Source organism: Solanum tuberosum, unplaced genomic scaffold (genome assembly GCF_000226075.1).
Source record: "Solanum tuberosum cultivar DM 1-3 516 R44 unplaced genomic scaffold, SolTub_3.0 scf00061, whole genome shotgun sequence".
In the NCBI taxonomy this organism is placed as follows: domain Eukaryota; kingdom Viridiplantae; phylum Streptophyta; class Magnoliopsida; order Solanales; family Solanaceae; genus Solanum; species Solanum tuberosum.
Genome location: NW_006238993.1, coordinates 1,811,273 through 1,835,720, shown reverse-complemented (window position 1 = coordinate 1,835,720; position 24,448 = coordinate 1,811,273).

Sequence of the window (24,448 nt, the reverse complement as noted above, 5' to 3'; positions counted from 1 at the left end):
GCGAGTTCTAACGCGTGCATTCGTTAAAAAGACTTTTGAACGAAAGAATTATCAATGCATGCAAAATACTAGTCAAGAATTGCTTATTTACTATTCATACTTTGTTAATTGCTCATGGATCCCACAACCCTAGTTGTGAAGTTTAGTTACCCATAATAGCAAGAACACAATTCATAGTGTTATATGAAGAAATCATGAACTTACGTAAAGAGACTAATAAACCCAGAAAATTCAACTTGAAATTGCAAAAGCCAAAAATCTTCAAAAACGAACTTAGGAAATCAATAATTGCTAGGGTTGCAAATTAATCTCCAAAGTCAACCAAGTAAAACTAGAATAATAATGTCTAAAACCCTAAAAACGAGGTTTACATGCCCTATTTATAGAAAACAAATCCTAAATTAAAAGGGAAACAAATTAAGGAAAGTTTGTTCAGGCACGCGTCTTCATTCCACGAGAGTGACTTACGGATCATCAATCGATCTACGGTCCGTAAGTCCCTTCCGTCAGCCAGGACTTAGAAAATATTTCAGCTTCCAAAAATCAGTTTCTCTGAAGCAAACGACGGACTTGTAGTACGGATCGTAGATCGATCTACAGTTCGTCAATCCCCTCCGTAGCTCCACACTTGGAATCTTCAAAAATCAGGTACTGGAACCCTCGCAGTATCAATCTACAGATGAACAGTACGGTGAGTAGATCAATCTACGGACCGTAAATGGCCACTGTGGTTCCACACTTGGTTAGATGTCACTGATTTGTCTTCCATACCTTGCCTGCTGATCTACGGTCATCACCTACGGACCGTCAATGGACCTACGGTCCATAGATCACCTCCGTGAATGCCCTTTTTCTGCATTTCTTTCAGCTGTCTCTATACTTTCACGCCTGAACATCTTTCCTGCAAAATATGATAAAAACCAATACAAAAAGGCCCTAAACACACACAACTTGTAAGTTAAATGTATTAGAAATATCGTAAACTCACGGTATATCATTTATACCATTCTTGGATTCCTTAGTAATCATGTTTATATATGATATCTTGACCTACTCCAAGGGAAAGGATGAGCATCTAGATCACCTTCATATTGTTCTAGGTATCCTGGTCAAACAAAATGTGAAGGCTATGTTTTTTAAGTGTGAATTCTGGCTGCCCTCGATTGCTTTCTTGGGCATGTAGTTTCGAAAGAAGGGGTGATGGTAGACCACCAAAAGATTGAGGCAATTAAAAATTGAGTTCTGCCTAGCTTTGTGACAAAAGTTGGAGTTTTGTGGGTCTTGCTAGCTACTAGCATAGGTTTGTGAAAAACTTTGATTCTATTGCTATGCATTTGACCAAGTTGACCCAAAAGGCAGTACCAATCGAGTGGTCAGATAGGTGTGAAGAGAATTCGCAAAAGCTCAAGAACCTTTTGACTACAACGCCTATCCTGACATTCCCAATGGAATGGAAGGATTTCATTGATTATTGTGATGCTTCACATTCAGGCTTGGATATTGTGTTGATACATGATTTGGCAACTTAACGCAAATTCTAAATATTGAAACAATTCAACACTTCTGAATAAACTGAAATTTCTTTAAATTAAAAGTAATATAAAAATATTCCAACTCAAGTTACAATATCCACTTGGACACATGAACAACAACAAAAGTACTCTTGCAGCACTAAAAATTATTGAATATAAGAAATACTAATAGCTTTAAGAAAATCAATGATTCATTTGCTAAAATTAATAAATAAGAAAATGGAACTCAGGCTATATATAACGGTAAAGTCTTTCGCACATCATAGGTGAGAATTCAATTCTTACTATTTCCCTCGGGCCGTTTGCCGTTCCTGATCACCCAATGTACAATCAATTAAAGGAAGAAAATGAAAGGCAGCATAATTCCAAAAAGAAGAAGTATTGATCATGGACTTGCAAATGCATTTTCAAACAACATCCTCACAAGCTCTTCATTAAGGGGATTGCAAATTTTTGACAGAAAGTCCTCAGAACGGGAAATCAGATAAGAAAATACTCCTCTTTCACTTTGTCGCCGATCGGAGACTTTCGTTCTGCAAAGTGGGCACGTCCAGTGAGACTGTAGCCAAATATCAACACAGTTAACATGAAAAGCATGACCGCATTTTTGTAGTTTTCTGCATTTCTCTCCTAATTTCACATCGTAGAGGCAAACGGCACAGTAATGTGCGTCCCCATTGTCGACAACAGTAAACACCGGTGGTAGGCGGTGATTGTCACGGCGGAACCTCCAGAAATTTATACAGCAAATAAAAAAAACGACGACTGTAGTAGTGGCCGTGGTTATGAATTCAACTTGATATGCCATGGCCTTTGGAAAATTTTAAAGTGTTTGCTGGTAGGGATTGATGCTCGTTGATTTTATACACTTCATATTCGTGTATTGTGGACAATCAATTAATTGAAGCTTCAAGGACAAAGTTAATACTGTTATTTTTAATTTTTAGCTCTTTATTTATTAATCCTACTTGGTGTTTCATATTTGACTATTTATCAAGGTACCCATAAGTTTTTAAAAATTATAGATACACCTCAAATTTTCTATATTCATGATTTCACCTCCCTCGTTATACAATCGAGGGAGTTTAGTTGAATACCTTTTGTCAAAAAAATAATAATTTTATACATAAAAGATTATACAAGTATATATATAGGTCAAATTATTTTTCATACATATATATTAATTCTTCAACACCCTTAGTGACATTTCTGATTTCGATTTAATTATGATCACAACTTCATTTAAATGTGAGTATGGATGGGGCCATTGAAATTATAAGATTTTACTCCATGTCTCATTTTTTTCTATGTTTAGTTGGTCAAAATGTTTGGAAAATATTTTTCTATAGAAAATAAGTTTCTCAAAAATAAGGAAAATGATCTTCCTAATAGAAGAAGGAAACACAAGTTATATAGGTGACATTCTAAATTTATTGTCTCTCCTCCATCCATCCAACTAAATTGAATTTTTTTCCATAAAACTAAAGAAGCTCTTATTAGTGTCAAACAGAAAATATAAAACTAGTTTTGTAATTACTAAGATTAGAGATTGTAAGAACAAAAGTATTATCAAAATTGGAGGATCTAAATGAAATATGAACCTTATCCTAGGAGTACAATACTTGGATATACTTCATTCAACTATAGGCATTAAAAGATAATAGAAAAATTTAGATGTCAACGTCACACAAGTCAATTCATTATTAGATCCCATTTTTATAATTTAGATACATTTCATTCAAATCATAATTTAACTACTCCCCTGTCCATTTTTATTTGCGATATTACATTTTTTTAAATTCAATTTAACTAATTTTTAAAGTTAAATTGGATTACATTAATTCGATATTTTAAACAAAATATTTAAATATTTAAAAACTATACGAGAAGTACTATAAATTGCAAATTTTTGTATATCAATATGATGAAAAAATACATCATAAAATGTTGGTCAAAGTTCTTATCATTTGACTGTCAAAATAGAAACTATGACAACTAAAAGTGAACGAAAGGAGTATAAATTAAGTTTGCGGGAAGATAATGCAATCATTTGAACTGGTTGGGTAGAAATAATTACAGGAGTAATATTATGTATTAATTATTCAAAGTGGTTGTTCTGTCAAAAACTTTTAAGGAAATCAAAGTTTTAACATGTTTATGATTAGTCGTATTATTAGTTGTATTACTCTCGTAATTTCTTTTATCTTCTGCATTTGGTTATTATTTATAATTTTTTAACACTTTAATTATCGTTATATGTTGTTATGAATATTGTTTAGAATGATTTATCAAGTTATCTATAATATTTGTCATGACTGTTTTTATTTTCTTTATTTATTTCTCTATATATTGCTTCGCACTTTTTTTGGTGAGTCAAATTTGAAATAGTCTCTCTATCGACTTCCTCATAAGTAATGATAAGGTCGTGTATACTCTACCCTTCCTATTTTGTACTACAACAAAAATAACTTTTAGCGGCAATAAACATACAAATTAACACAGAATTCTAAAGAGTTTTACCGACATTAGTTAGTTGTCATTAAATCTAATGTCACTATAAACTTTAGGGACATTTACAAAGAATACTAATTGCCGCTAAATATGTATTTTTAGCGACAATTAAACTATTGCGGTTATCTAAATGCCCCTGAAGATCATTTTTATGGTAATGGTGGGAGATATATGTAATGTTGTTATAAAGTTCAAAGAAGTTTAATGATCGGACAATTGAACCCACCCATGTGCTGTTAAATTGAGTAGATCCCTACTTGTTTGGCAAGATAGAATTATGTTAGTCAATCAGCTCATGGTTTTTTTTGCCAAATAGCTTAAACAATTATATCATTAAATTATTCAGACAATAATTGTAAATACATTCATTTAATAATAATTAGTATTAGTTTTTCAAAATAAAAATAAATAACAATTTATCATAACAAGTACTGGTACAAAACAATTACTATTAAAGAATATATAAACTTAAATGCTAAGCGAATGTAGACAGTAAATTTAATGATTTGGTTTGTGGATATCCCCAGTTTACCTGTAGCTAATATTGTAAGCATAAGTAATTTCCTTACGTACTATAACAAGTACATACCCCTCCTTCCAAAGTTATGTGGAACATTTTTTTACTGTTACATCCTTACCTAAATTCTAAGTTTATCTATATTTTGCTTTGTACAAAATCAAGAACGCTATTTGGGAAATTTTCTCAATACATACCTCCTCCGTCTCAATTTATATGAGATAATTTGACTTGGTACGGAGTTTTGGAAAAAATGAAAACTTTTAAAATTTGTGTTGTAAAATAAGTCATATATGTTTGTGTGGCTATAAATTATTTCATTAAGGATAAAATGATTATTTTAAAGTTAAATTGTTACTCCTTTTGTTTCAAATTGTGTGGCCTCATGGGCTTTAAAAAAGAAAAACAAGACTTTTAGATCTTGTGGTCTAAAATTAAAGATTTGTCAAATGTACGTACTAGTCCTTTAATTTTGTTGTAAAGAAATCAGAAAATAATGAAGAAAGATATAGGAAATTTTCTGAGTGATTTTTATTGATGTAACAATGAGCTATTTGATCTAATTACAGGGGATTGAACTGTAAATAAAGATAATCGCTAACAAACTTTTCTCTATGTAACTAACTTTGTATATTTATAAAATTTCTAGAAGAATCTAAGAAGATAATCCCATGCTATGTAAAAATGAATGAAAGGATGAAAAATATATTGGCCTATGAACATGTAGGCTTCTGAAGCTGAATGGATTGATCTGAATGTTGAGTTCTGAATGTTGGGTCCAATTTGGTGTCAGGATCAATTCTTGTGATCCGATCCATTTGTTCATTGTCGGAACAAATTTCACTTGTTCCTTCATTCTTCTTCAAATGAGAATCACCATTGTCAACACTCCCCCCCCCCCCCACACACACCCCTCAAGTTGGAGGGGAGGGAAGCGAGTCTCAACTTTCCTAGAAGATTATAATAATGTGAAGGTCAAGATAAAGGCTTGGTGAGTAGATCTGCGAGCTGGGACGAAGCTGGAACAAAAGAAAGTGAGATCACACCAGCGAGAAATTGTTGTCTAACAAAATGACAGTAAAATTCTACAAGTTTGGTCCATTCATGAAACACTAGGTTCTTGGCTATGTGGATTAAAGCTTGGCTATCGAAATGAAATGGGAGAGATGGAGGAACACCCGAATCATGAAGGAGATGATTGAGCCAGGTGAGTTCTGCAACGACACGTCACGTTGATCTATACTCAGCTTCAACAGATGATAAGAAAACATAGGACTGTTTCTTTGATTTCCATGAAATGGGAGAACCACCAAAAATGATGTAAAAACCACTTACCGATCATCGTGATTCGACACTAGAGTCCCAATCTACGTTGCCAAAGGAAGAAGAGAAATAGAGGGGTTTGCAGTAAAGAACAAACTTTGACCTGTATTCATGTGAAGATAACAAAGTAAATCACACAGAGAGAGGCATGGAAATGGGGAAGACGAGGTTCTTGCATGAACTGTGAGAGATGATGGAATGCATAGGAAAGCTTAGATCAATTATGGATAAGATAGTTGAGCTTACCGATAAGACGACGATAGGCAGTAGGATCAAAATGAGTTCACCAAATTCGAAGGAAAACTTAACAGAGGGATCTAACGGAGAAGAGACTAGAGGCAAATGGTCACAATCAAACATAGTGAGTAGTTCAAGAGTGAATTTGTGTTGAGGGATAATCAAACCATGATCTTCCCTAAGGATTTAAAGCTCCAAGAAGTAGTGTAAGTGACCCAAATCTTTGACTTTAAATTCATCATCAAGAAACACCTTTAACTGAGTGATGCTGGCAGTTAATGATATCATCAACATAGATGGTTATGATTGTAATAAGATTACCAAATTTTTTGTAAAAAAGAGAATAGTCATTTAGGGAATAACTAAATCCTTTGAATTGTAAAGCAGCTGATAGTCTAGCAAATCATTGTCTAGAGGCTTGCCTAAACTATCACGATCCAAAGTACCTTCTAGATGTGACATGGTAAATAGAATTTCGAGAGGCCCTAAACAAGCCAGTTGACATGAGTAATAATGTAAGATAAAGATACTCCCTCCGTTTCAAGAAGAGTGGTCTGGTTTGGCTTGGCACGGAGTTTAAGAAATTAAAGAAGACTTTTGAATCTTGTGGTCCTAAATTAAAGTTATGTCAAATGTACAAAATTGTCCTTAATCTTGTGGTCTTAAACATGCCATGTGGAAAGCAAAAAGTAAAATGCTACCAAAAAAGGAAAGATGTCATTCTTTTTTAAACTGACTAAAATGGAAAGGAGGTCATTCTTTGTGAAACGGAAGGAATATATAATATGAAATCAACAATAAAGTTAAAAAGAACGTAAATCATAATATCTCAACATAAGAGAATTCTTAATACAAAACTTAAAATGCAGAAACTATACTAAGTCTGACATAAGTTTTTACTACATAGATGGGTCTTAATACAAAACTATACTTTTGAAGGCACTCTTTATATGTGTCTAAAGTTTCAATCCTGAAATACAACAAACAAATAAGGAAAATAGCAAGCAAACAAAAGTACTTGTATTTGAATTAATGCGAAGGTTACAATCTTTATAAAAAATTTAAGAAAAGGTATGTAATCCCCTGATTCTTCTCTTCACGGATGTTATTGATTTGATGGAATACTTGCGGCTCAACACTTGGAGCGAAGACTTCTTTGTATGCGAAAGACTTACAGATCACCACTGACTACAAGAAAAGTCATGATTACCTAGGGATTTTCATAGGGATTATACAATAAAATCCCCAAGTAATTTGGTCTGCGGATTTTCTTGCCAATTGAAATCCGATGGAAAAACCTTCGTAGGTAACTATTACTTGCGGATTTACAAAATTCCTAGGTAAGTTAGTTGCGGAAGTAAATCCGTATGTACCTTATTTGCGAATTTATCTACCATTAATTATCAAAATTTCGCAAGATTCTTTTGGTAAAATTTCATACGAAAAGGAATTTACCTGCGGATTATCATAGAAAATTCTGCAAGTTATTCCCCATGAAGATTCCCAAGTAAATCTGTAGGAGGTTTGGAGATTATAATTCTTGATTAATAAAATAAAATTTCTTGTGGATATTTATGAAACGATAAGGCAAGAAATTTTTTATGAAATACCCAAGTAAATCCGCAAAAAGAAATTATCACAAAAAAAATTCATGAATATTTATCATATAATCCCCATGTAAAATCCCCAAATAATATTTCACATTCAAACCGCTAGATAAATTTCACAATTAAACAAAAAACTATTCGAAACCTCCAATAATTCTCAAAATCATCATTCAAAATAAAATCATTTCAACTAACAAAAAACATAATTCATAACATCCAACTCAATAATGTATGATTCTTAAATGGTCCAAAATAAAATATTTCAAATTTAAATACTCAATAGTACTACCAACCATCTCAATCATAATTATGATCACTTCCATTCACGTATCAGGGCCAAAAAAAATTCATTCATGCTATTAGAGTCATCATCACTTTCATTCTCATAAGCTTGGTTGTCTTCTTGAGATGATCGCTCATTTGAAAATAATTCCGTGTATACATGCTTCATCAACAAGTCTAATTCATTTCTCATCTTCTTATTTTTGTGTCGCTCATTCTACAACTGAGCATACAAATCAGCATTTGAAGCATTTAAATGTGACTTAATGATCTCATCAATATCTTTAGAAAAGTTGATTTTGATTGCTTCGATGCCTTTACAGTTCGACTTAGGGATCCAAGACCTTTGACTCTTCCTTTTTTTCTTTCCACCAACAGATTGCACCCAGATATCCATTTCACTTAGTTTAGATGGTTGACTAGCTTTTCCCTCCCCATCTTATGCATTTTGAGCAGCTAATATTTCTTGTTTCTTTCTTTCGAACTCTAGCTGCATAAGGATATAATATTTTAGACAATGTATAGTGCCATTAAAAATACATGATTAGCAAAATATATTGGATTCTAGCATCCAATGTAAGCACAACAAAGAAAAATGAGAAATGGTAACTCAAATGAACAATTTAATTTATGTAAATGATATCATCATCTTCACAAGTAGTAACTTAACATCTGCTAAAATGATGGAAAGCATATTTCAAGCCAGCTTTATAATTAAATGATGGAATGAGACAGATAATAGAAATCGTTAAAGGAAACGTGAAAATAAAAAATAAGGAAGAACAACAATATTTAACGTGGTTTGGAACAAAATGATCCTACGTCAACCAAAGAACAACTGCACCAATATTTATTTTACTCTGCAAAGAATACAAGTGAAATACTACAAGAGAGAGAACATCAAATGCCTTAGAAGGTGAGAAGGCAAGTGAGAGGATGATTTGAAAATGAATTAAGAGCTACCTATTTATAAGAATGAATTCTTCCTATTGATGTCATCCATGACATCACTATGTGTCAAAAATGTCAAGGTTAAACATGTGAAACCATTTTATGGTTCACCTAAATTTCACCTACCAAGATACTATCTTGACTTTTATTTTGTACTAATTATCTTCCTACCAAATCTTCATATTATTCATCTTCCATTGAGTTTGATTCCACAAGAACCAAGTATTCGTGAAATATTGTTTTTAAAGGAGATTTTCAAAACTTTCCATATTTGATTCCAATAGAATTTTATCATAACTTGATTCCAATAGAATCTTTCAGAACTTGATTCCAATAGAAACTTACCATAATTTGGTTCCTAGGAAAAATTACCATAATTTTATTTCAAATATGGTTTTTTCATAATATGTAAGAACACGATTACTTGGTTCGATCTCAATTGGTATAAAAGGGTGGCAGCCCAGGGGCGAAAGCCTTACCTGGGCCGATCCTAATTGGTATAGAAGGGTGGTAGCTCAAGGGCGAAAGCCTAGCATGGGCCGATCTCAATTTGTGTAATTATGAGAACAGCATCCCAAGGGTTAAAATGCCTAGAATGGGTTATCCTCTTCTACCACTGATCAGCTGGTCACAAGTACTCTAGCCAGTAGACCTCGTTAGTAGGAGCACATGTACTCAGCTGCTATTGGTGAAGATCCAGGTTGATTTGGGGCTTACTGAGTCTTTGGCACCTATTTTGTTGTTGTATGATAGTTAAGGTTAAGGCGGGGACTTGTCCCGCCCTAAACTAATATTTTCTATCTTTTACAGGCTTTGTAGACTAATGTATATAGTTCAGTTGCGTCTTGTGTCTTAACAAGTTGTGGCCTCAACGGCCAAGTCTTGTATATAATTTTTAAGTCTACTTATGTTGGTTCATATCGCTGCATCCTATGTGAACTTGTCACAACTTTAAGATTGTCATAATGCATAATAAGCATAGGTTATAGGTTGGTTCTCTCGGGACTTTAGGGGATCGGGTGCCTGTCCGTCTTAATGGGATTTGAGGCGTGACAAAAGTGGTATCAGAGCAGGTCATCCTAGGGAGTCTACAAAGTCATGTATGTGTAGAGTCTTGCTTATGGATGTGTTGTGCACTATATTTATAAACAAGATGCTACAGGACATGTAGGAGTTGTCTCTTTTCTTTCATTTCTTAGATCGTGCGATAGAACCAGTGTTGTAGGTGAATTATATCTAACTTTTAAATTGTTTTATTATAGCAAAGATGTCGGTTATGAGAAGGAGTAAAAGTATAGGTAAGCGAGTAGATGTGACTGCCCCAGAAGGGACCAGCCAACCACCACCTAGTCAAGCTGTTCAAAGTGAGGCTCAAGATGAGTCTCTATCACAGACTTCCCCGACCCCTCCATCTCCAGAAGATCTAAGGAGGGAAGTTGCACCTCAAGAACCCTCTATTTATTCTACCGAGTAAGATTTAAAGAATGTACTCCAATTATTGACTCGTATAGTTGCTGGCCACCGCCAAAGGAAAGAAGGTCCAGTTGCAGGCACTAGTGGGGTAGATAGAGCAGCTGGCACGCGGATACGTGATTTTCTTAATTTGGACCCTCCATCATTCACCGGGTCAGATCCTAATGAAGATCCACAAGACTTAATAAATTAGATCCAACGCACTTTGGATGTTATGCATGTAAGTGGTAAATAAGCACTTGAGCTAGCAACATATAGATTAAAGGTTGTGGCTATATTGTGCTATGAGTCTCGGAAGCAATCTAGGGGAACAAATGCACCTTCATATATGTGGACATAGTTCAAAAAGGCATTCCTTGACCATTATCTGCCATTGGAGATCCAAGAGGCCCGTGCGAATCAGTTCTTAAATCTCCACCAAGGAGGTATGAGCGTGAGAGAGTATAGTCTCAAATTTAATTCCTTGGCCAGGTATGCTTCTAATGTAGTAGCTACTATGGAGGATAGAATTCATCGATATGTGGATAGATTAGATTCATATCTGGTTAGAGATTGTACCATTGCTTCGTCGAATAAAGATATGAATATAGCAAGGATACAAGCTTTTGCGCAAAAGTTGGAGGATCAAAGGCAAGGAAGAAGGACACAAGAGTTAGAAACAGGGCGTTCTAAGAGGGTCAGATCCATGGGGCAGTTTACACCATCCCAAGGTGAATTTAGGCCTCGGTTCTTTAATAGACCGCCTAGGCCATCATCTTTCTACTCTACAACTAGTGCTCCACCACGGTTTCAAGGGTTTAGGGGAAATCAGTTGGGCAAAGAAGTGAAAGCTAAGGTTCACAAATATCGGTCATCAAGAACAGGAATGTACGAGCCAATCAAGTCTTCCTCAACAGCCTTGTAAATAATGTGGAAGAAATCATCTAGGTGCATGTAGGTTTGGGACAGATGTTTGTTTTTGGTGTGGTATACCGGGGCAAATGATGAGAAACTGCCCTCATAGGGTCGTGGGTGGTGTTGCACAACCTACTAGATCAGCAACGTTCTCATCAACACCTTTTTTAGGTAGGGGACTACAGATGCCTACAAGTCATGGTAAAGGAGCTAAGGGAGCAGCTACTTCTAGTGGAGTTCAGAATCGCACCTATGGTCTAGGAGATCGACAAAATTTGGAAGATTCGCCGGATGTGGTTACATGTACATTGTCTATCTTTTCACATATTGTATACGCACTAATTCATCAGGGGTCTACATTGTCATATGTTACTCCATTGATTGCTGGAAAGTTCAAAAGAACACCAGAATTATTAGTGAAGCCATTTGAAGTGTCTACACTGATTGGTGAGCCTATTATAGCTAAAAGGGTTTATCATAATTGCATTCTAACCATTTGTGATCGTGATACATTGGATGACCTTATTGAGCTAGAAATGGTATATTTTAATGTTATAATGGGTATGGATTGGTTAGCTTCTTGTTATGCCACGGTAGATTGCCGAAATAAGATGGTGCATTTCCATTTTCCAATTTCCAAAAGAGGCAGTCCTTGAATGGAAAGGTAATATTGGGGTACCAAGAGGTAAGTTTATTTCTTATCTTAAAGCAAAGAAGATGATGTCCAAAGGATACATATGTCATCTAGTGAGAGTGAAAAATATAGATGTGGAGCCATCAACGCTTCAATCCATTCCGCTAATGAATGAATTTCCCAACGTATTTCCTGAAGATCTTCCAAGTTTGCCTCTAAAACGAGAAGTAGAGGTGATTCCAGATACTCAACATATCTCTACTCCTCCGATAGAATATACCCGGCAGAATTATGGGAGTTGAAAGAGCAATTAAAAGACTTATTAGAAAAAGGATTCATAAGGCCTAGGTATATCCCTATGGGGAGCGCCAGTTTTATTTGTACATAAGAAAGATGGCTCGTTGAGAATATGCATTGATTACCGACAGTTGAATAAGGTAATAATTAAGAACAAATATACCCTCCCTAGAATTGATGATTTGCTTGATCAATTACAAGGTGCTAAGTGTTTTTCAAAGATCGACTCGAGGTCGGGGTATCACCAAGTGAAGGTCAAAGACAAAGATATTCCCAAGATAACTTTTCGAACACTGTATGGTCATTTTGAGTTTTTAGTCATGTCATTCGGGCTAACAAATGCATCAGCAGCTTTCATGGATTTGATTAATAGGGTGTTCAAGTCATTTCTAGATGTGTTCGTGATAGTATTCCTAGACGACATTTTGGTGTATTCAAGATCGGAGGAGGACCATGTTAATCATTTGCGGCAAGTTTTACAAATTCTTCGTGATCGTAAGTTGTATGCGAATCTAAATGTGAGTTTTGGTTGAAATTTGTGGCAATCTTAGGTCATATTGTATTTGACGAAGGAATAAAGGTTGATGCTCAAAAGATAGAAGCCGTGAAAAACTGGCCAAGACCTACAATAACTACGGAGATCCGTACTTTTCTTGGATTGGCAGGTTATTACCAAAGGTTCGTTGAAGGATTCTCTTCCATTGCTGCACCCTTAACAAAGATAACATGCAAAGAAACCAAGTTTCAATGGAGTGATGCATCTGAAAGAAGCTTCCAAGAGCTGAAGAATAAATTAACGTCTACACTAGTATTGGTACTTCCAGAAGGAACAGAAGGGTATGCAGTGTATTGTGATGCTTCGAGAGTGGGCCTAGGATGTGTATTGATGCAGCATGATAAAGTAATAGCTTATGGCTCAAGGCAGCTGCGGCCACATGAGAAAAATTATCCAACTCATGATCTAGAGCTAGCAGCAATTGTATTTTCTTTGAAGATATGGCGCCACTACTTGTATGGAGTTCATGTTGACATATACACTGATCACAAGAGTTTGCAATATATCTTTAAGCAAAAGGACCTAAATCTGAGGTAGCGGAGATGGCTGGAGCTATTAAAAGATTATAGCATTGATATCTTGTATCATCCCGCAAAAGAAAATGTAGTAGCTGATGCTTTCAGTCGTAAAATAATGGCAACCACTTATGGGCAATCTGTGGAAAGACTAGGAATAACTAAGGATCTATGCCAACTAGCTAGCTTGGGGGTTCACCTTCTTGAATCTCCAGACGAAGGGGTTATCATGCAAAATGTGGCAGAATCCTCTTTAGTAGTGGAAGTGAAAGAAAAGCAATACACTAATCTTATTCTATTACAGCTTACGCAAGAGGGAGTACTTCGGTGTCAAAACAGATTGTGTGTACCTATTGAAGATGAATTAAGAAAGAGGATTATGATGGAAGCACATCATTCAAGATATTATGTCCATCCAGGGTCAACTAAAATGTATCATGACTTGAAAGAAATATATTGCTGGGGTGACATAACATCGCGAAATTTGTGGCTCAATGTCCAAATTGTCAACAAATAAAAGTAGAGCACCAAAAACCCAGAGGTTATATGCAGCGTATAGAACTTCCAATTTGGAAGTGGAACATGATTAACATGGATTTGTCACTGGCTTGCCTTGCTCATTTCGAAAGTTTGATTCCATATGGGTAATAGTTGACAAACTCACCAAATCAGCACACTTTTTGCCGGTAAAGACTACTTATACAGCCGAAGAGTATGCATTGTTGTATATTAAAGAGATAGTTTGACTACATGGTGTTGACACCCAATTTTGGCCTAACTTTTTCAAAATTCGTAACTATTAAGTTTTATTTATTTAATAGTTCAAAATATATTTTTTATAATTTTAAATAAGTTTATCGATAACTATCGTTATGTGTCAAAATTTAGGATTTTTTATCAGTTAATTTTAATTACATTATTTTTGTCACAGTCGGTTGATTACGTTCAAATATTTATTTAATTTTGATTAAATTATTAGTTCTGTTAAATTGCATTTTTTACATGTCATTAGTTACGTTCATTACATTTTTTAATATTCATTTTATTTGTTACATTTGTTAATATTCATTTTGATATTTTGCACAGTCTAGAAATTCATTCAAATATGAATAAGATTATATACACAAATATTTTATTAACCGGCAATTTTGACCCACGATTTTACGATAGTGATATTATACTATTGATGGTTTTCAACTCTCTATTTAAAGAATAGTTTGCTCATTTGGTAGATAAGATTTAGGAGAAATTTTCAGATTTTTTAGGCTTGAAGAAATTTTTTAGAGTTCTTATTTTTCTGATCACTAGCCTCGCCGGAGCATTTTCTGGCGAACCCAAAACCCCCATTATTTTTTCTTCTCATCTCCACCAAACAGCCACCAAACAACCATTACTCCGCCTGAAGTAGACCAACAACCAGCTCAAAACAGACCCAAAACCCCCCACTGTCTCCGGTCTCTTTTTCTGGTGAAACGCCACCCTCCAGACCACCCAACACCACCAAAACTCGTCCAGCTTTCTTCCTCATCAGACAGACCACGAAACAACCACCAAAACCCCTTTCCTTCATCGTTGTTTCCGACGAAAGCACAGCAACCACCATCTCGGACAGCCAACAACCACCCCTCAATCACAATGGCGAACAAGACCACGTCGAAACGCCTCTCTACCTTTTCCGGCTAACAACAGCAAATTAGACCTCATTTCCGCCGAGAAACAACCCCAAAACCCTTTTCTTTTTCTCCTTTGTCCGGTGAAATAGTCACTGGAAATGACCCCATTTATCCTTTCCTCTTTTCCAGATGAAACCAACAATGAACAACAACGCCACTACTAGCCAACGAACAATAGCACCTCCAAACCACCGGAAACCCACCGCAAATGGAGGAATAACAAGCTGTTGTCGGACCACAAAACTCCGGCGAGCACAACGAGACAACAGCTCCGGCAAACAAGACCCCTTCCCCTTTTTTCGTTTTTCTATTAATTTTTGCAGGTAACCAGAGAGCTTGAAGCTCGCCTAATCACACTAATTTTTCCAACTCCAACAACAACAAACAATAACAACGGAGCCAAACAACCCCAAATCCAGCTGACCAACAACACAACGATGACAACTCCGAAACAGTTCTGACGAAGCTCAGGGAACACCAACAGCTCTGAAGCTCCAATGATATAAATCTGATTAGAGGAAGGTATATCGATAAAACCCCGACTCCTTTTTTTCTATATTTGTTACTTTGTTTTTTTTTTTTTGTTTATCTACGGTCAACTGCATTTCGTTTGATTAATATATTTTTGGATAGATTTGGTTAGTTTTAGTATTTCTTGGTATTGCTCTCTTGTTTCTACTGTTAAAGTTTTATCATGTTGATTTTATCCATCTCTAGCTTAGAAGTTTTGATTTGAGTTTGTTTATCTTAAAAAATAAATATATGTATTTATTTATTTATTTTGATCATTAACTGCCATTACTTTTAATTCAATGTTACCATTTTGTTATTTTACTATCATTTTCTATGGTTGAGGACAAGCTTTACTGGCTTAAATGTTTTAATTTTTTTTCACAAGCACGATTTACACTTTACTGTTATATTATTATGTTTGTTTAACTATTGCTTAATTTAGCTTGTTATGTTTGTAGCATTTTTGGTTGACTGTAAAATCAGTGGTTCATTTGTCCATGTTCTGATAATCTTAAATATTAGTTACTTTGATTATTTGCTTAATTGGCCAATGAAAAAATCTCTCTTTCGGTTTTAGAGGCCTACCCAGTGTGAAGGACGGAAATTTATTTTAAGTTCATATATTTTGTATGTTAAAATGACCGATGAAGAAATTACCGTCGATTTTCAAGGTCTCCCATGTTAATAAGACAAGTTTTTTATTTTTAGGTTATTATTTGAGTTATTCATTTTTATTCATATTTATTTAGTACTAACACTTTTACTAAGTGTCTTTATAGGTACACAGAGCTACTTCCCATCGAAGCTCTTCGAACGGAGTTCAAAATATAATTTTTATTTATTATTGTGTATAGTATTGACATTAGGCAAGCTTAGTCCGTTTCTTATTATTGTTTTATTTTATTATTTGTGTATATTACTTATTCATTATATTTGTATATTTGTTTTTATCTCCTCCTCAATTTGAAAAAACTGAATTCAGTCGACAGCCATAATTGTGAATTTCGAAGGATGCCTAAGACTTTTCCTTCGGAATAACTTGAACCCCTTACTTAGAATCTATTGGTTTCGTAGACATTCTTTTAGTTAGATTATTTAATTGGTTTCCTATTTTTTCCTAAAATTAGGTGGCGACTCCTTTTAAATTCATTTATTCTTAAAATTCTTTTAAAATTTAGTTAATTCATTATTTTTTGAGTCACCACAACGTTTCGCCTATTTTGAAAAAGTAGGGATGTAAACACATGGAGTGCCAATCTCTATAATATCTTATAGAGGAGCTCAATTTGCTTCAAATTTTTGGAAGTCATTTTTGGGAACACAAGTGAATATAAGTACAATCTTTCACCCTCAAACTGATGGTCAGGCAGAACGTACAGTTTAAACACTTGAGGATATATTGCAATCTTGTGTTAGACTTCAAGGGTAGCTGGGATGATCATCTACCACTTATTGAATTCGCTTATAACAATTGCTACCATTCTAGTATCCAAATGGCACCTTATGAAGATTTATATGAGAGGAAGTGTAGATCCCCAATTGGCTGGTACGAAACAGGTGAAATTGCCTTATTTGGGCCAAATCTTGTTCATCAATCTATGGAAAAAGTCAAAGTGATACAACAACGACTAGAAACAGCTCAAAGTCGACAGAAATCATATGCGGATGTCAGAAGGAGAGGACTAGAATTATCTATAGGAGATTGGGTGTTCTTGAAGGTGTCTCCAATGAAAGGGGTAATGAGGTTTGGTAAAAAAAGAAAGTTGAGTCCCCGCTATATAGGGTCATATAAGATTACTCGAAGAGTTGGCCAAGTAGCCTATGAGCTTTCATCAGTTCATCCGGTGTTTCACGTCTCGATGCTTCGAAAGTGTAAAGGTGACCCATCTCATATTACTCCTACTGAAGATGTATAAGTTACGAAAGATCTCACTTTTGAAGAAGTACCCATTGCTATTCTGGATCGACAAGTTAAGAGGTTAAGGAATAAAGAGGCAGCTTCTGTAAAAGTACTATAGAGGAACCAACAAATAGAAGAAGTTACATGGGAAGCGGAAAGGAAATGAAATTGAAGTATCCTCATCTCTTTCAGATCGATGAGAAGGATAAAAATGCTTAGTTGAGGCGTTGACAAGTAAGTATAAGTCTATTTGTATTATGTGATTAATAGTAGTATTAACTTAGGCTTGAACTTGTTTGGGGTGGATAACCATGCTAACATTCGAGGACGAATGTCTAAAGGAGGGAAGGATGTAACAGCCCATATTATGCATATGCTTGTTCTATTCTTGTGATACTTGACATAGCCTTATAGTATAGGTGAGGGGCCATGTTTCTTATATGATTAGTGTTGGTTTAACCTATCTCAGAAGGTGATGTGATGCCTTGCACGTTTCAGCATGTGTACTGCAAGTTAACTCCAACGGAAGTATTTAAACTCGAGACAGTAAGGTGGTAATTTAGCTTAAAGTTGAAAGTTAAGTGCTAAGTTAAAGCAAAAGGAATTAATATTTAGAAAATGGAATAAAATAAGTGAGCTGCTTGTTTGACTTAACTATGCTAGTAGGTGACAAGTAGGTGCATCACCTATTTTGACTTATTGACCAGTCCAAAGGACCAAGTAGGTGCATCACCTACTTGAGCTATATGGATCTAGTTAAAAAGGACCAAGGTTTATGGATTAGATTTGGGCCTATGCTAATGTACTCACTTGAGGCCCAAACTAAGTTAAATAAAAGGAAAATGGAATTAAAACCCAACAGTCAAATCTGCCAAGGCCCAATGTAAGTTAAGCCCAACTAAGGAAAAGGGCAACTAGGTGAATCACCTACTTTGACCTTTTGAACAGCTTGATGTACATAAACATGTGCATCACCACCAATTAGTGGCTAAAAATAAAGCTAAAAAGAAGGAAGTTCTAGATGATATTCCTAAAGGTGAAGAAAGGTCAATATAAGATAAATATTGGCTGTTATTTCCACTCCATTTAAACACATAATTTTAGAATTAACTCCAACTCTCGCTCTCTCTTTTTTCTTAAGGATAAAAACAGCAGCCTCAAATTTCTTCTAGGGTTCTTGAAGAAACCCTCATCTTTGCAAGTTAAGGTAAGTGAGAACACTTATGTATTTAGCCTGATTCTCCCATGGATGGATTAGAAAACCTATTATTCATGCTCAAGTATAAGTACAAGGGCAGAATGTGCCACAAGTTACTGCTCACTTTCCTTGATTATTAAGATACTTTTATCTTCTTCTTTTGTTTAAGTGTGACGGGAAGTTGAATTTCTTGAAGATTTCAAGTTAAAAGGGAAAGTTGCAGAAATTGAGGTAAGGTGAGTGCTCCTATTTTGTCCTCATTACGAATGAGTTTCTATGAAGAATTTGATGTGTATTTTTATTAAGAACCCAAGGGATGGTGAGTTCAATATTTGGTTGCTATGATACGGAACATTTTAGGTTGTTTTATGTGTATATGTGGGGACTATATAGTTGATGTTGGGGAAATGTGTGAATATTTTAGGGAAAAGGGTCAAAAATACCCCCCAACACTGGTTTATTGTTTGACTTTGCCCTCGCCGTTAATATGAAGTTAATTTTACCCCTCCCGTTACTAATTACACCAAAATTACCCCTCATTAGACGGAATCCCCAAAATTGATCCAAATTGACCCAATTACCCGGATTTTAAAAAAAAATCCTATTCCCTAATTTTAACCCAATGATCCGACCCCCTCTAGGATAACCCGGTACCAATTAACCCAATTACCCATTCCCATTTACCCATGCTCTCTCTTTAGATAATCTCATTTTTTTCCCAAATTTACCCATTAACTTCTCCTCTGATTTTCTACGGCGATCTTGCTCAACAAATCGATTTTTCGCCAACGAAAGGTAAGATTTTTGGATTGTAAGTTGTTTTGTCTACGGCGTCTCTCTTTCATTCTTCCTACATCTATCTTTCGTTCTACCCATTGTTCTTCCAGCATCTCTCTTTCGGTCACCTCTGATTTTTCTTTTCAGAAAATGTCACAAAATAGTTATTCGTCTCAAAGAAAATGTTCTTGTGGTTTGGTGGTCAAAACACTGATTTCGAGTACTACATCTAATTCGGGAAGAAGATTTTTCTGATGTCCTCGTCCGGATGTAAGTATATGAACTAATTTATTCCTATTATTGATCTGAGTTGGTATTTCTTCGTATGAACTGATTTTGTATTTCTTTGTATGAACTGATTTCGAGTATTCTTATGGCAGTTTTCTTCATGTGGATATTGGGAATGGAAAGACCAAGCTTTTCCTGAAGTAGCTTAGTTACGTAATTTAGAGTCGTCGTTGAAAGATGTCAAGATGGAAATGGATAATTCGGAGATTGAAGTGGATAATTTGAAGATTGAAATGGAGAACTTGAAGATTGTTGTGGAAAATTTGAAGATAAAAGTAGGTCATTTGTTGGAAACAATTGCTACATTGGAGGCATCCAATGATTTGGTAGTGGAAAAAGATATTTCAAGACAAATATCACAAGATAAAGTACAAAGTTATGATTTCATGTTTTCTTTTTGTTGGATTTCTAGTTGCATTAACGACTAAGTGACTTCCTTTGTTAGTGTTTACTTTCAGCATCAGTTATTAGTGTCTTTTGTGATTTTGTTTCCCTTTTTGTTCTTCATTTTGGTCCCGTCATTATTGTCATACAACAACACAACTGCTCCAATTTTTCATTATCATCATAATCATAACAAGTGTATTGCAAAGTTGAATTCCCACACCAATGCTCATTCTGTCATGAGAACTCGAGTATAATTTTTTAGGGTCCAATACGAGTATAACATCATTTTTGAAGAGTTTGAGCAACATACTGTACAATTACCACTAACGAAACAAATAATCTGACTAGCAAAAGAAGCATTCAAGCATGACCTTGATCAAATAACGAAACAAATATGGTCACAAGTCAATAGTAAGTGCCTATAGTTAAGTCCAAATCATGGGAAATGCAGCTGGAAATGTCTGCAAATGTCCATGTAGCTATAAATTTCTCAGCTGCAAAAATGGGAAATGCAATTGTTGCATCACAATGAGACTGCATTGAATAAATCGAAAACAATACAAGAAAATTAAAATCTCACATCCTTTAAATCTCACATCATATTGGCATTGCAAATATAGTGCTTAGGCAGCCCTCCACCCAAGATAATCATTCCTGTCTTCCTCAAACCAGCATGGACAACTTAAACTTTTTGACAAACAAATTCTTCATTATCCACATTATATATTTTACAGAACCTGAACAAAATTGCATATTTACAGAACCTGACCATTTATGATCTCTCCCTTACACATTTACAGAACACGGTGAACACTTTATATATATTAACAAAAAACTGATTTGAACATAGAGAAGTTAGTTCAGTACATATCCCAAAAGAAGTTAGTGCAAATACAAAAAGCTTTTAAAAACAGACATGTTTGTGTATGACATTAGTATCTCAAAAACATGCAACAAAATAACAAAAATTCTTTTCATTACTGAACTTGTCATTGTTGTGCCTTGCCATTACCCTTTTTTGTCTTAAGTTTTTCCACTCTTGATTGCTCCAACATTCTTCCAATAAGTCCCTTTGGTGCATACAAATCACTTGGTGCACTCGGACCATCTCCAAGGAAGTTGATTCTTCTTGATCCTGTAGGTCGTGCCTATTTCTGTCTTTGTTGGATTCTAGAATTCAACTATGAAAAATCTCTTGGCTTCCATGGCATATCATCCTCAACACCAAGACCAAAATCTTCATCTTCATCTTGAGTAGGCTGTGGAGTTGTTAAGGGAAAGTCCTCAACATCTTCTTCATCAATTAGTGTTCTATGCCTCTTATTTCCTTGTTTTTTTTCCTTGTTGGATCGCATGTCCATTTGATTAAAAGACCACAATGATATACTAAGCATCACTCTTGTCAAATAAGTTACTAAATTGTCCAACTTTCATACCTTTTCTTTTCTTAATTGCTCCAACATATTTTCAGTTTCAGGTGCATTCCCTTTCCATGTAGGCCCTTTTGGTGAAAAATCTCTTGGCTTCCATGGCATGTCATCCTCAACATCAAGACCAAAATCTTCATCTTCATCTAATGTGCAATCTTGAGTAGGTTGTGTCTTATGCCTCTCATTTGTTTGCTTTTTTCCCTTGTCACATTGTTTATCTATCTAATATAAGAAAAAATATGGATTTTGCCTTTTAGAAGTGAGACAATTACAGTATTAATAAGTGAGACAATTACAGTATTAATAAGTCAGACAATTACAGTATGAAAAGATGGATTACATAGCAATAAGTAAGACAATTACACAAAACTTAAGCATGACATTGTAAAGTAAGTGAACTAAAAAAGATGGATTTTACCTTTTTGTTCTTACTCTTAACTTGTCCAGTATTAGAAGTGCCTTCTTGATAACGATCAACAAAGGAAATAAATAAAGAAAGAAAGGATATGTGGATTAATACTCAAGTTATTGAAATTATGGGCAACAAGGGACTAAAACCCTCACCTCCCAAATGACTTCAACAACCTAAATTCAACCCAAGGAAGAATAATCAAATGAAACCAAGAATCTCAAAGGGGTAACACTTTGATTAATCAAACACAAGAAGTTAACAAGCAATCCCAAGAGTACACTCTAATTACTCACTAATTACTCACTAAGAAGATACTATAATTTGAGAGTCAATATTCAATATAGTCTAAGTCTTCCCAAAATAAAAGAGACTACTATTTATACTAAAAAATAAACAAGACACTTTTTGACAATTTTATCCTTAATGAGATAAGGGCCTTGTTTGGTTGCCTTCTTTTGTGAATTCTTGAATTCATGAAATGGTCATTTGCACACATGGCCTCTTTTCCTTCTTCCTTCTCATTTTGATGTACCTTACAAACATTGTATGTCCTTCTTTGGTGACCTTCAAGCTCCTCTAATGCTTCCCTTTTCATGAACATTGCTTGTAGGCCTTGGAGATCCTTTGCTTGACTCCATGTGAATGGACTTGAGGGGTATATGCCACTCATGTTAGTGTCATCCATGCTGCCCATGTTATCATCCTCCCCTTCTTGAAAATGATTCGTCCTCGAATCCAAAGGATCACCTACAACACAATGAGATAAATCACTAACATTGAAAACATTATGAACATTATACTCACTTGGTAGGTCAATCATGTAAGCATTGTTATTGATTCTCTTGAGTACTTTGAAGGGTCCATCCCCTCTTGGGCTTAGCTTCCCTTTTTGTACTTGTGGAAACCTCTCCTTTTCGGAAATGCACCCACACCCAATCATCTGGATTGAAGATCACTTCCTTTCTCTCTCTATTCTTTCGAATGGCCACCTTTGAATTGTTCTTTTCAATGGCTTCTTTGACCTTGGCATGAATGTTCATCATTTCCTTTGCCCTTTTCTTGGCATCTAGGCTCACAACAACATCGCTAGACAAAGGAATCATGGTTAATGTAAACAAAGGTTTAAAACCATAACATGCCTCAAATGGAGACATTCCAATAGAGGAGTGGTAAGACCGATTATATGAAAATTCAATCAAGGGTAAACGGTCTTCCCAAGTAGTTGGGGTTCCTCTAATCATGCATCGAAGCATGCTTCCAAGAGTCCGGTTGACTACTTCGGTTTGTCCATCCGTTTGAGGATGGCAAGAAGTGGAGAACATAAGTTTGGTACCAAGTGTACCCCATAGACTCTTCCAAAAATGACTAAGAAACTTGGAGTCCCTATCACTAACAATGGTTTGAGGGACTCCATGCAATTTAAGCACATTGATAACAAACAAAGATGCTACATGGGATGCATCATCACATTTATGGCATGGAATAAAATGAGCCATTTTAGAAAATCTATCCACTACCACAAATATACTATCATGTCCTCTTTTAGTCCTAGGAAGTCCCAACACAAAGTCCATAGAAATATCCATCCACGGCGAATTCCAAACACAAAGTCCATAGAAATATCCATCCACGGACCATTTGGAGTAGGAAGAGGAGTATACTTACCTTGGGGCCTAGTCGTGGATTTGGCTTGCTTGCATTCTAGACATTGTCCACAAATCCTCTCCACATCATGCTTCATCTTGGGCCAAAAGAACTGCTCCTTAAGAATATCAAGTGTTTTTGGTACCCCAAAGTGTCCCATCAAACCACCACTATGAGCCTCCTTGACAAATAACTCTCTCCATGAGCTCATGGGCACACATGCTCGGCCATCTTTGAACAAGAAACCATCAACCAATTGGTACCTATCAACTCGCTTCCCTTGACTAAGATTATCAAATGTATCTTTGAAGTCGGAATCCATAGAATAGAATCCCTTTAAGCTTTCAAACCCCATCATTCTAGAAACCAAGGTATTGACCAATACAAACCTTCTTGATAGAGCATCCGCTACCACATTCTCCTTGCCTTGCTTGTAGTTGATCACATATGGAAAGGTTTCAATGAATTCAACCCACTTAGCATGTCGCTGGTTCAACTTGGATTGCCCCTTGAGATGCTTCAAGGACTCATGATCGGTCCTTATCACGAACTCTTTGTGCCACAAGTAGTGTTGCCAATGAGCCAACACTCGCACAAGTGCATACAATTCCTTGTCATAAGTTGAGTACTTGAGTGTAGCTCCCTTTAACTTTTCACTAAAGAAAGCTAATGGTTTTCCTTCTTGCATCAACACACCACCTATACCAACACCTGAAGCATCACATTCAATTTCAAAGGCCTTGTCAAAGTTGGGTAGTTGGAGCAAGGGTGCAGAACTCAACATCAATTTCAAGGCTTGAAAAGACTTCTCCTGCTCCTCACCCCATACGAAAGGTACATCTTTCTTGATCAGTTCGGTCAAAGGAGCAGCAATTGAACTAAAGCCCTTCACAAATC